The sequence below is a fragment of the Topomyia yanbarensis genome, chromosome 3 (assembly GCF_030247195.1).
Source record: "Topomyia yanbarensis strain Yona2022 chromosome 3, ASM3024719v1, whole genome shotgun sequence".
Taxonomy (NCBI): Eukaryota; Metazoa; Arthropoda; class Insecta; order Diptera; family Culicidae; genus Topomyia; species Topomyia yanbarensis.
The window spans coordinates 208,721,508-208,730,986 of NC_080672.1; the positions used below are offsets into that span (position 1 = coordinate 208,721,508).

Here is a 9,479-nt window from a genome sequence, read left to right on the forward strand (position 1 = left end):
CACGAGACCGCGCGAAGGCTTTATAACCTCCGTCACAGACGATTTTCCAAATCCTTCTGCCAAGGTCAACTCGTTTTCAGAAGAAACACTAAACTGTCGAGCGCGATCGAGCTTTACAACGCGAAGTACGGCCGACAATACCTACCGTGCAAAATATCTGCGAAAGTCGGATCCAACTCATACCGACTGGAAGACCTATCAGGGAAAGATCTGGGGGTTTGGCCGGCCATTTATTTAAAGCCGGGGTAAAAAAAAAAACACTAGGTCTTAATTTCATTCTTTATTACCTTTATTTGGTTAGGCTGTATCCTTATATCGGGGTGGGAACCTGAAAAAAAAGCTTTTTAATTATAAAATATATACTCACCTGAAGCAATGAACCCCCGACGATTTCCCCGGTAACATAATCTAAAAAAGAGGTCCAAATTAGCCACCAAAATACCTTAAAAAAACATTTCCTCACCTGAAATAAGCAAACCTACTTTCGGTCATCCATTCTTCAACAGTACCAGTACCAGGAGAAAGTGGAAGTACTCCGGAGAGAATCGTTCCTGTACTCTCTTCTTCTCTTTTTTCTTCTTCTGGTAGCAAACCGGAGTAAAAAGAAGCAAAAAATTTTTGCTCCTGTTTACTCCGGAGTGACTTCCGTGTACTGGAACAAACCTAATGTTTTGTTGATTCTCTGCTGTCATTATCGTTTTGACGTCTGACTTTCCTCTCCGTTCAAGATTTGACCTAACGGGTGGCACAAAAGTGGGTTCTATGAAAAAGAAAGGCAACCCGGTGCATTCGATGTTATATGTGAGGGAACACGGAGCACAGTGGGTCAAACCTGATCGACTATGGAAATTTATTATTAATCTAAATTCGATCAGTTCGTCGACAAACTAAAATTATCATAATTGAGAAAGCCTATAGAATAGGTATAATATTAGGGCGCCCTAGAATGGAGATAGATTTTTAGTTAAGGAATGAATGTCTGATGAAAGAATACGTGATGTGAAGCATGAGAGATAAGTGATTGATGTGAATGAAATGCCTGAATGTAAGATGCGAATGTGATATGATTGAAAGCGGACGAATGTAAGTATGAGCGAGAAAAAAAGAACAAGTGGGTTTTAATAATACTTAGAAACTTTTGGTCTTAGTTTACATGCTAATGACTGGATAAAACCGTAAGAAACCGGTCTACATCTGATTGACGACTTGAAATAAATAAATAAATAAATAAATAAAAAGAGATGGAAGATGTTTTCTCGATATCTTTGAAATCTCCTTCCATGAGTAATTCACCTAGTCAATCTAGTCAACCTTTCTTGGCAGGAATTTGGATGAGTTCTGGTATTATGGTCAAATGAGGGAGTGGTATGAAATACTATCTTATCTGACGAATCCTGAGATTGCAAAATAGCACAATTAATAAAAATCACCCTGAATCACAAATATACTCTTCCGTGGCGAGTTTCACCAATTGAAAATCCTATAATACAGCAGAAAAGATCCTTTGGGAAAATCATTGTTCTGTATTAAAATGGATATTCAAAGGGCAGTGGGCCCACGATTTATAATCTGAAATTGGATACCCCAAATCAAACTTCTTTTGAACATGGCGAGTCTCACCGCTCTAAATTCAAATAATTTGGTAGAAAAGAGCTCCTTATGGATCAATCATTGTTCTACATTATCTTGGAATTGCAGCGGCAGCAGGCCCATGGCTTAGTCAACATATTTTAGATTTTTTTATAAACATCGCGAGTCTCACCGCTCTGAATTCAAATAATGTGGTAGAAAAGAGCTCCTTATGGATCAATCATTGTTCTACATTACCTTGAAAGCGGCAGCAGGCCCATGGTGGAGCTTAAACACAACCAAAACAAAATACTTTTTGTTTCTAACCGGCTCTGGGAGGATTGTAACCTCCATAATCGGTTACATTATAAATCTCGACCGACGGTGTAAATAATAAATAACAAATATATAATATGTACATGTACACAGCAAAAAGAATTGTAATGATGGCCGATGCGATGTTCACTGATGTGCATGGAATTTAAACGTAATGATAAAACAAACACAATATTGTACCGTTATAGCTATAATTATACATCAATCACCTAATATCACACGAAAACTACGTGTTGAGATTATTACACCGTTTTCGTTGAATATTGCTTTCGAATTAACAAAATATCGCAATAAACATGATGCACTAAACACTTCCCTTCAAAGCCATGTAATATCAATTCACTAAAAGATTATTCATTTTTTGAGTATGATATTGTACCTTGACATACTTGTATTATTACACGCTTTGTCGCCATATCATATTCATAAATATGCACATACCTCTTTCCATCAACTTTATTGTGATATCACACGCATTAACGCTATATTATACATCATGAAATAATTTTCAGTGTATCGCTTACAACTATTTTCCAAATCCCACCCCTCGTTCGACAAAGTTTTCAGGTGTGTAATTCGATCGATTCTGCGTGAGTCCGTTCCTCGAGGGCTTTCAAAATTATAAACAATTTTTTTATAAATATATTACGTCCCGGTTCCGCGATTAAATTATCCTCTGGACAACAAGTTGGCTGCATTTTTTCCGGCGGAAAGAATAAACAACTGGTGAGTTTTGTTTTACTTTTTCCACTGCATATTCAATAACGCAGTTCGGCAAATTTTATCCAGGCAAGTGAAATTCCAATTAGCACAAATCTCATTAACCTGGAAAAATCTGCTATTTGCATATCATTTTTACATTTTTCGTGCAGCATTCTGTTCGTTATTGAGTAGTTGGAGAGAAAACAATTAAATCGAAAACAAGTTACCTACAACCTGAACTAACCTAACTATTTATAGTAATGTCCTCAAGGAAGTGAGTTTATCGACGAAGATAGTGAGATATCCCACTCTGCGCCTAGCCGAGTGTGCCTATGTGGTGCCTCAAACCCGCCGTCGAAAGTTCAAGCAAAATGGGATCTACCTAGAAAATTGCTACAAGCCTAGTACTCATAAAGCAGGTAAAAATCACCAACTAATTGGTACCATTCTTTTTTAACATTTATGCTTTGATACTTTTAGGTACAATGCATTCAAAGGCTCAGGGAAAGAAGTGAAAAAATGCGCATCATGTTTAAGGACTGTGACGCACCACCCTTCGGACATTCTAACCTCGTACCTTATGGCACGGTGCATCTGATTACTAATAAACAGGTTCTGTATTTTGCATTTTGTTTATAATAAAACTTTGCGGATGGAGCTAATTAAATAGGATATATTTGTATTGTGTGCTAATCTTCCGTGAAAAGCACAATATTAACTGATTTGTAAATGCTTTGTTATAGAGTCTGAAAACTATTTTGATTCGCCTGACGGTGGTATCGAGCCATTTTCATGTTATGCCGTGTGTTGTTTGCATTTGTTCTATCAATTGCCGACAACCAAACGATGGTACAGGTCTCAACCGGTGGGCCTTTATTTGTCCGAGAACTGATCAAGAACTGTTCTTGTTGTCAGTAGAAGCGTTGTATTAGATCTGTAATTGCACAACGTTTGCTTGGAGTCATTCTACGGAGAGTCACTCATTTGCTCTTCTGACCATCTCATTACATAATAGATATACCATCATCGAGAGCTGCTTTTCGCCAAAATTGAAGAACGATATTTGAGCGTTGAAATGCTACGTTGTTTTATAACGAAAGCAAAATATTGAACTAATGAATGTTTTGAACAACAAGCTTATACTAATACTAAATTTGGTGTGAAGCAACCACGATTACGGTACTTAATAATAATGTATAACTATTAATCTGATATGCTACTTTATGCCTGCATAGGATTCTATGCTCTACCCATAGCATCAAATAATATTGCGGATCGGATATCACATCACATCAGCGGCAGAGCTGTGGGTATACAGTCAAGTTTCCCCTGGCTAGTGGCAAACTGATAAGCTACTGCATAGATGTATGCCCTCGAAATCGTGATTTGTAGCGGGAAGTTATTTGGGGCCCTTTGCACTAACGAATTGGCAGCGTTTACATTTTTGGCATTTTCGATTCTATAGTCGTTCTGGAAGGAGGCACGGGGATCTTTCCAACGGTGTGCTTTTTAATAGAGATACTGTAAGTTATTGGTTCAATAGTATAAAGATAGCCGTTGCTTGGAGCTTTTTCATTGCCACCTGTGACGGTTCTTGACGGTCAGATGACAGATTCATTACTTATTTTGACTGCTATTGAATTTCATTCACTTCTGACTTTTTGTTCCGTCGTTACAGGTTGGTTATTGCAGTCACATTGATATTAGAATAAAATTGATGCTTGTTTAGATGATTTTTAGAAGAAATGATCTTATCGGACATTTAATCAAATAAGTCTTATATCACTGTGTTCCTAAAACCGTTATTAACTAAAAAATGACCATAAATTTGGCATACGGCATTCGAAAGATACAGTATCCAAGCATCTTCTCAGTGAATTTCAAAATGATCCATCGAGGGATTCGAGAGATATGGCGATTTGAAGTTTTATGATACGTTTCATAAGGCTACCAGCAAACACCCACGGGTTTGGTCCAATCTCTATAACAGAGGCGACGCGTCTGTACGTTCAACCTGTTCATTGAACAGGTTTCCAAAATCGGACGACCCGAAACCCATTATGAGTTACTATTAACAACAGTAGCACGATAACTATTTTAAATGAAAGTAATAATCTCCGAACCTCGAAGTTTGACAATTTGATCCGAACGATAAACCAACTCGACGTCTCCAGCGAGTAGAATTCAGAAATTTTCTGCTTTCCCATGACCGCTTCAACCAAAAACTTGCACGCATCTTTTACTCTCACCGCATGCTCTGGATTGAATCAGCTTGGTGAGCGATGGCTGGAATAACAGGGTGAGTGTCAATGACGACTGCTTTTTCTATTCCCTTTTGCACCGGTTCAAATCAAATATTGAACCATCGTGCATTGCTGGGCGTTGGAGCTATGTGCAAAACGAGAGCGCTTTATAGAGTTCTATGCAAATGATTTCACTCACACTACTTGGGAGTTTGTTTTCCTCCAGCATATGTAAACCTGTCCGTCAATTTAAACGTTTGAAATCGCTTGCCTAAAGTATTTATAATTGTGTTTAAATGCTCTGTGTCACTGTGAAACTTATTCCGGACACTTCAATACCGGTTGGGTTCGATCCACCATGCGAATAATCTGACCGAAAAGCTTTTTATTCGATTTGTTTTCCTCCAGCTATCAGAAATTATGACAGGTGGAGGAAAACAAATCGTTGAACACACTAATACAGTTACAGATTGTCAAGTACTCTATAATTTTCAAACACATTGCGTCATACGTTCATACGCTTGTTTTCTTGGGTAGCCTAACAAAATGTTTCTCCCCTTGGGAGGGACATATTTGTAAACGCGTATGTATTTGGTTGGTTCAACGATAATAATGAACCATCTACTTTTGCTTGAAAGAAACTGTTTGTTGTTTGCATTTACATGCTGAAAATATGTCTACTGAAAGTGTAAAATAGACAAACTCAAATCAGGAGATGTTCTAATCATGAGTGCTAGATATTGAATGCAGTTTTCCTATGATATTTTGCGAGGAAAAAAAGTTCTCTGGATTTAATTAATTGCATTTGGAAAATTCCAATTGCTATCCCATTTGAAAGATGTAATATATTTTTTGCTCTTGTTCTACGGTAAAGCATCATATGATCAGAAACGTCTCATGGAATTGAATTAGTGACGTGTCTGATCAGTTGCTTATTTCGTGACATTTTGAGGGCCCTCGTGATATATTGAACAGGTTAACGGTGGAACCACGCGTCGCCTCTGCTCTATAAACAAAAAAAAAATATTTGTCTATTTATTTAGTACATGGCATTCGAAAGATATAGTAATCAAGTATATCCCTTGCAAGTTTGAAAATATTTCATTGACGGAATCGAAAGTTATAACGGTTTGGATGTGGTATGCGGTCATAGATGGGTTTTCTACCAGACTTCAAGCGTGAATCCATGTTTGTTCATTGACTATTTAGATCGTTTATACGTGTCGCGATTTTTAAAGGAAACCCTTGCGATTTAATTACATAAATATAATGTACAAATGGTGTTATTTATATGGTGCACTGAAAAAATATTAAAATAGGGTTGTCTACCAAGCGTTAAATATAATGTGTAAATTAAAAAAAATAGATGAAAGTTGAAATGTTTACTTCAAAAGGCCATATATCAATGGTATGTTGACTGATTCTAATTATTTTTTCATTATTGAACAGGTAGACGTTTCATCGTTAATTTTCATCAAGAAGAATATAAAATAGAGTTGTCTACGTAAATAAATAGACAATATAATTGGTCTCAACTATATGTATTATAATTATTTAGTGATTATTTTTGTATTAAAAATAGCGGCCTATCAATTTTTATATAGGGGAGACTGAGGAGACTTGATCGCCGGGGAGACTTGATCCCATCATTGTAACTCAAAAGCGGATCAGAATACATTAATCGAATATACTATAAAGTTGCGTAGTTTTATCTAAACATAAATTTCATTAACACAGAAAAAAGAAATTGGACTTTTGTGTAACCGAATTTTTACCGATTTAAAAAAAAAAGTCTCAGAAGAACTGAAGAAGATTTATTTTTCAAATTTTCAAACTTTTATACAATTGATAAAATCACCCACTACATACTCTACTTTTGCATACAGAATTACAGGAGAATGTCAATTGTATGAATAAGTTATGATTGAGCTGATTCTTTTGTTCAACTATATTTTAACTAAATTTTGCTGAAATATATGCTATGGGTTCACTTGATCCCTTCAAATTCGTGGAGATTTGATCCCCTTCGCCGTACTTCATACACACCACTGAAAATAACCAAATTCACACCAGAACAATTGAAGTCATTGTTGTCATAAAAAAATGTCAAAAATGAACGCTTCATCGTAAAGAAACATAACTGTAATTGTTTACTACAGTATACGTAGCAACCATTCATCCCACATTCGACGTTCCTCAACCATAATAAAGACAGCTTTCAAATAATTGCACGGAGTTTTGGTGAATTCGTAAAAAAATCAGGTGAGAGATGCGTAATATGTAGTAACAAAAATAACAATATCTAATCATAACAATTTAATCAATACTACAATCCATTTATAAAATTGAATGGGGTAATGTACCCGTTTTTTGCCCTATTAAGAAGGGTACCACATTATTACTACAATAATTTTATTATTTCAGCTTCTTTGATTTGTTATTAAGGTCCATTTTTTTATTTCGATTATAGTGGTTTTAACGTTAAGGTCATTCGCCTCTTATTAAGAGCCAATATAATAATAAAATTGTCTAGAGAATGGTGAAAATCTTCTGTTTGAGCGCAGCAAAATCTCTAATCGAGTACCCCCATTATCGCAATACCATTTGAGTCAATGCGTTGAGCAAAGATGGCAGACGCTGCTCTAACCAAAGGCTTCAGATGGGTAGGATGATAGTAGAAGCAGAGCAAAAATAGGCTTATTACCCTACATGCTCTTTTAAACACGTTTTCATAAAGGAATCAAGTGTCCCCAAATTAGGGATCGAGTCTCCACTAATCTAAGAATTTTCCATTTTTTTGTTGTTTTCCAGAAATGCTCATAGCTCATGTCCAGTATAATATTTCCATTTATTTTTTTTATGATTATTAGTCATCCCTAGAAACAATATAAAACTACAAAAAAATACATAGTTTGTTATCATTCCACGGAGTTGGACTGAAAAATAAAAAAGGGGATCAAGTCTCCTCAGTCTCTCCTACTAGTTGATTGCAATTGCTGTTTACTACAAATTATGGATATATGAAATGTTAAAACTAACACAGTCGCGATTCGCTGGTCGCTCAATTTTTAACAGGAGCCGCTTTTTAGTTGTACCTCCGCTAGTTGGTCCATTGTCGACATCTGAATGTCAAATTCTCATGTTAAATTCAATTCGACAATAAAACTGACAATAGTTAGAGATATGAGAACTTGTACTAATAACATCCCCTTTGATCCCCCTACTAATAACATCCCCCAGTTTTAACATCTGTCAACCCAACCAGCGAATCACAATTGTACAAAATTTCCAACAAAAACCGTATCATAACATAAATTGATCTGAATCAGCAAATACCTTCATATTTTTGAATATATATATACACCTGTGTGCAAAATAATAGCACCACTGCTAGGTTAAATGAAGTTTTTAGTACAAATTACAATTTTATCATATTTTCTTTTTATTCTCTACTGATTTTTGACTATTTCAACTTGCTGAGTTCATTGTTATTTTATTTTTTTGTTTATAGTTACGTTGTTGTTAAATAATTTGTTTAATCTGAAACAATGTTATTTTTTGCTGTGCAAAAAAATAGCACCAAACGGGAAATCAAAATATTTTAAATCCATATGAGCGAAACGCATCATGCAAACCACGAAGAAAGTTTAATAGTTTATTGTATAACCTTTTCCGGTTATTACCGCTGCACATCGTCGTGGCATTGAATCGACAAGGGCCTGGCATCGTTTTACAGGAATAGAGTACCATGAATCGCGCACTACCGTCCAGAGTTGCTGGACAGTTGATGGTTTTGCTTTGAAAACAGCCTGTTTAATATCAGTCCATAGGTTTTCAATAGGATTTAAGTCAGGGGACTGAGCAGGCCATTCCATAAGTTCAACATTGTTTGAAGAAAACCAAGACTTCGCGAGCTTACTGGTATGCTTCGGGTCATTGTCTTGCATCATTACCCATTTTAGTGGCATCTCTTCTTCAGCATAAGGCAGCATGATGTTCTCCATTATTTCTACATACACTTTCGCATTCATTATTGGTTTTATCCAGTAAATCGGACCAACACCGTAGTATGAAAAACCAGCCCAAACATTAATTTTTGCTCCTCCATGTTTTACCGTTTTTACGGTGTACCGTGGATCATATGCAGCATTTTCTGGCCTTCGAATATATTGCCTTCGTCCAGACGACCCAAAAAGAACCACCTTAGATTCATCCGTCCAAAGAATGTTGCGCCATTTTTCAATTGGCCAGTTGAGATGTTCTTTGGCAAATTTCAAGCGATTTTGCAGGTGCCGCGGTTGCAATAAAGGTGTTTTCCGTGGACTTCTACCGAAAAGCTGAGCTTCGCACAGTCTTCTTCGGATCGTAGAAGTACTGACAGGAAGCACCAGTTCTTGTTTTATACGAACAGACGTTGCAAAAGGGTCGTTTTTGGAAAACCTCGTCAGCTTTCTCACTTCATATGAACTAAGCTTCCTTTTACGCCCGCGTGTTTCTTCTTTGTCACTCCATTTCTTTGCGTTGCTAATCATTTTATTAGAACATCCAAGAGTTTCACCGATGAATCGATAAGATTTCCTTCGGAAAGTAGTTTAAGAATAATGTCTCGTTCTTTTGCAGTGCAATGAG

At 36.3% G+C, this 9,479-nt stretch overlaps 2 long non-coding RNA genes across 2 annotated transcripts; one reads left to right on the plus strand and one right to left on the minus strand.

The window, feature by feature from the left end:
• Positions 1–267: 267 nt before the first annotated feature.
• Positions 268–933, minus strand: LOC131693054 (uncharacterized). Its single transcript, XR_009306145.1, has 2 exons — positions 464–933; positions 268–408 (listed from the first exon to the last, which is right to left on the minus strand). It is a non-coding gene; the product is annotated as an uncharacterized LOC131693054 (long non-coding RNA).
• A 1,516-nt stretch (positions 934–2,449) lies between these two features.
• On the plus strand, positions 2,450–3,274 carry LOC131693053 (uncharacterized). Its single transcript, XR_009306144.1, has 3 exons — positions 2,450–2,631; positions 2,866–3,026; positions 3,088–3,274. It is a non-coding gene; the product is annotated as an uncharacterized LOC131693053 (long non-coding RNA).
• Positions 3,275–9,479: the final 6,205 nt, after the last annotated feature.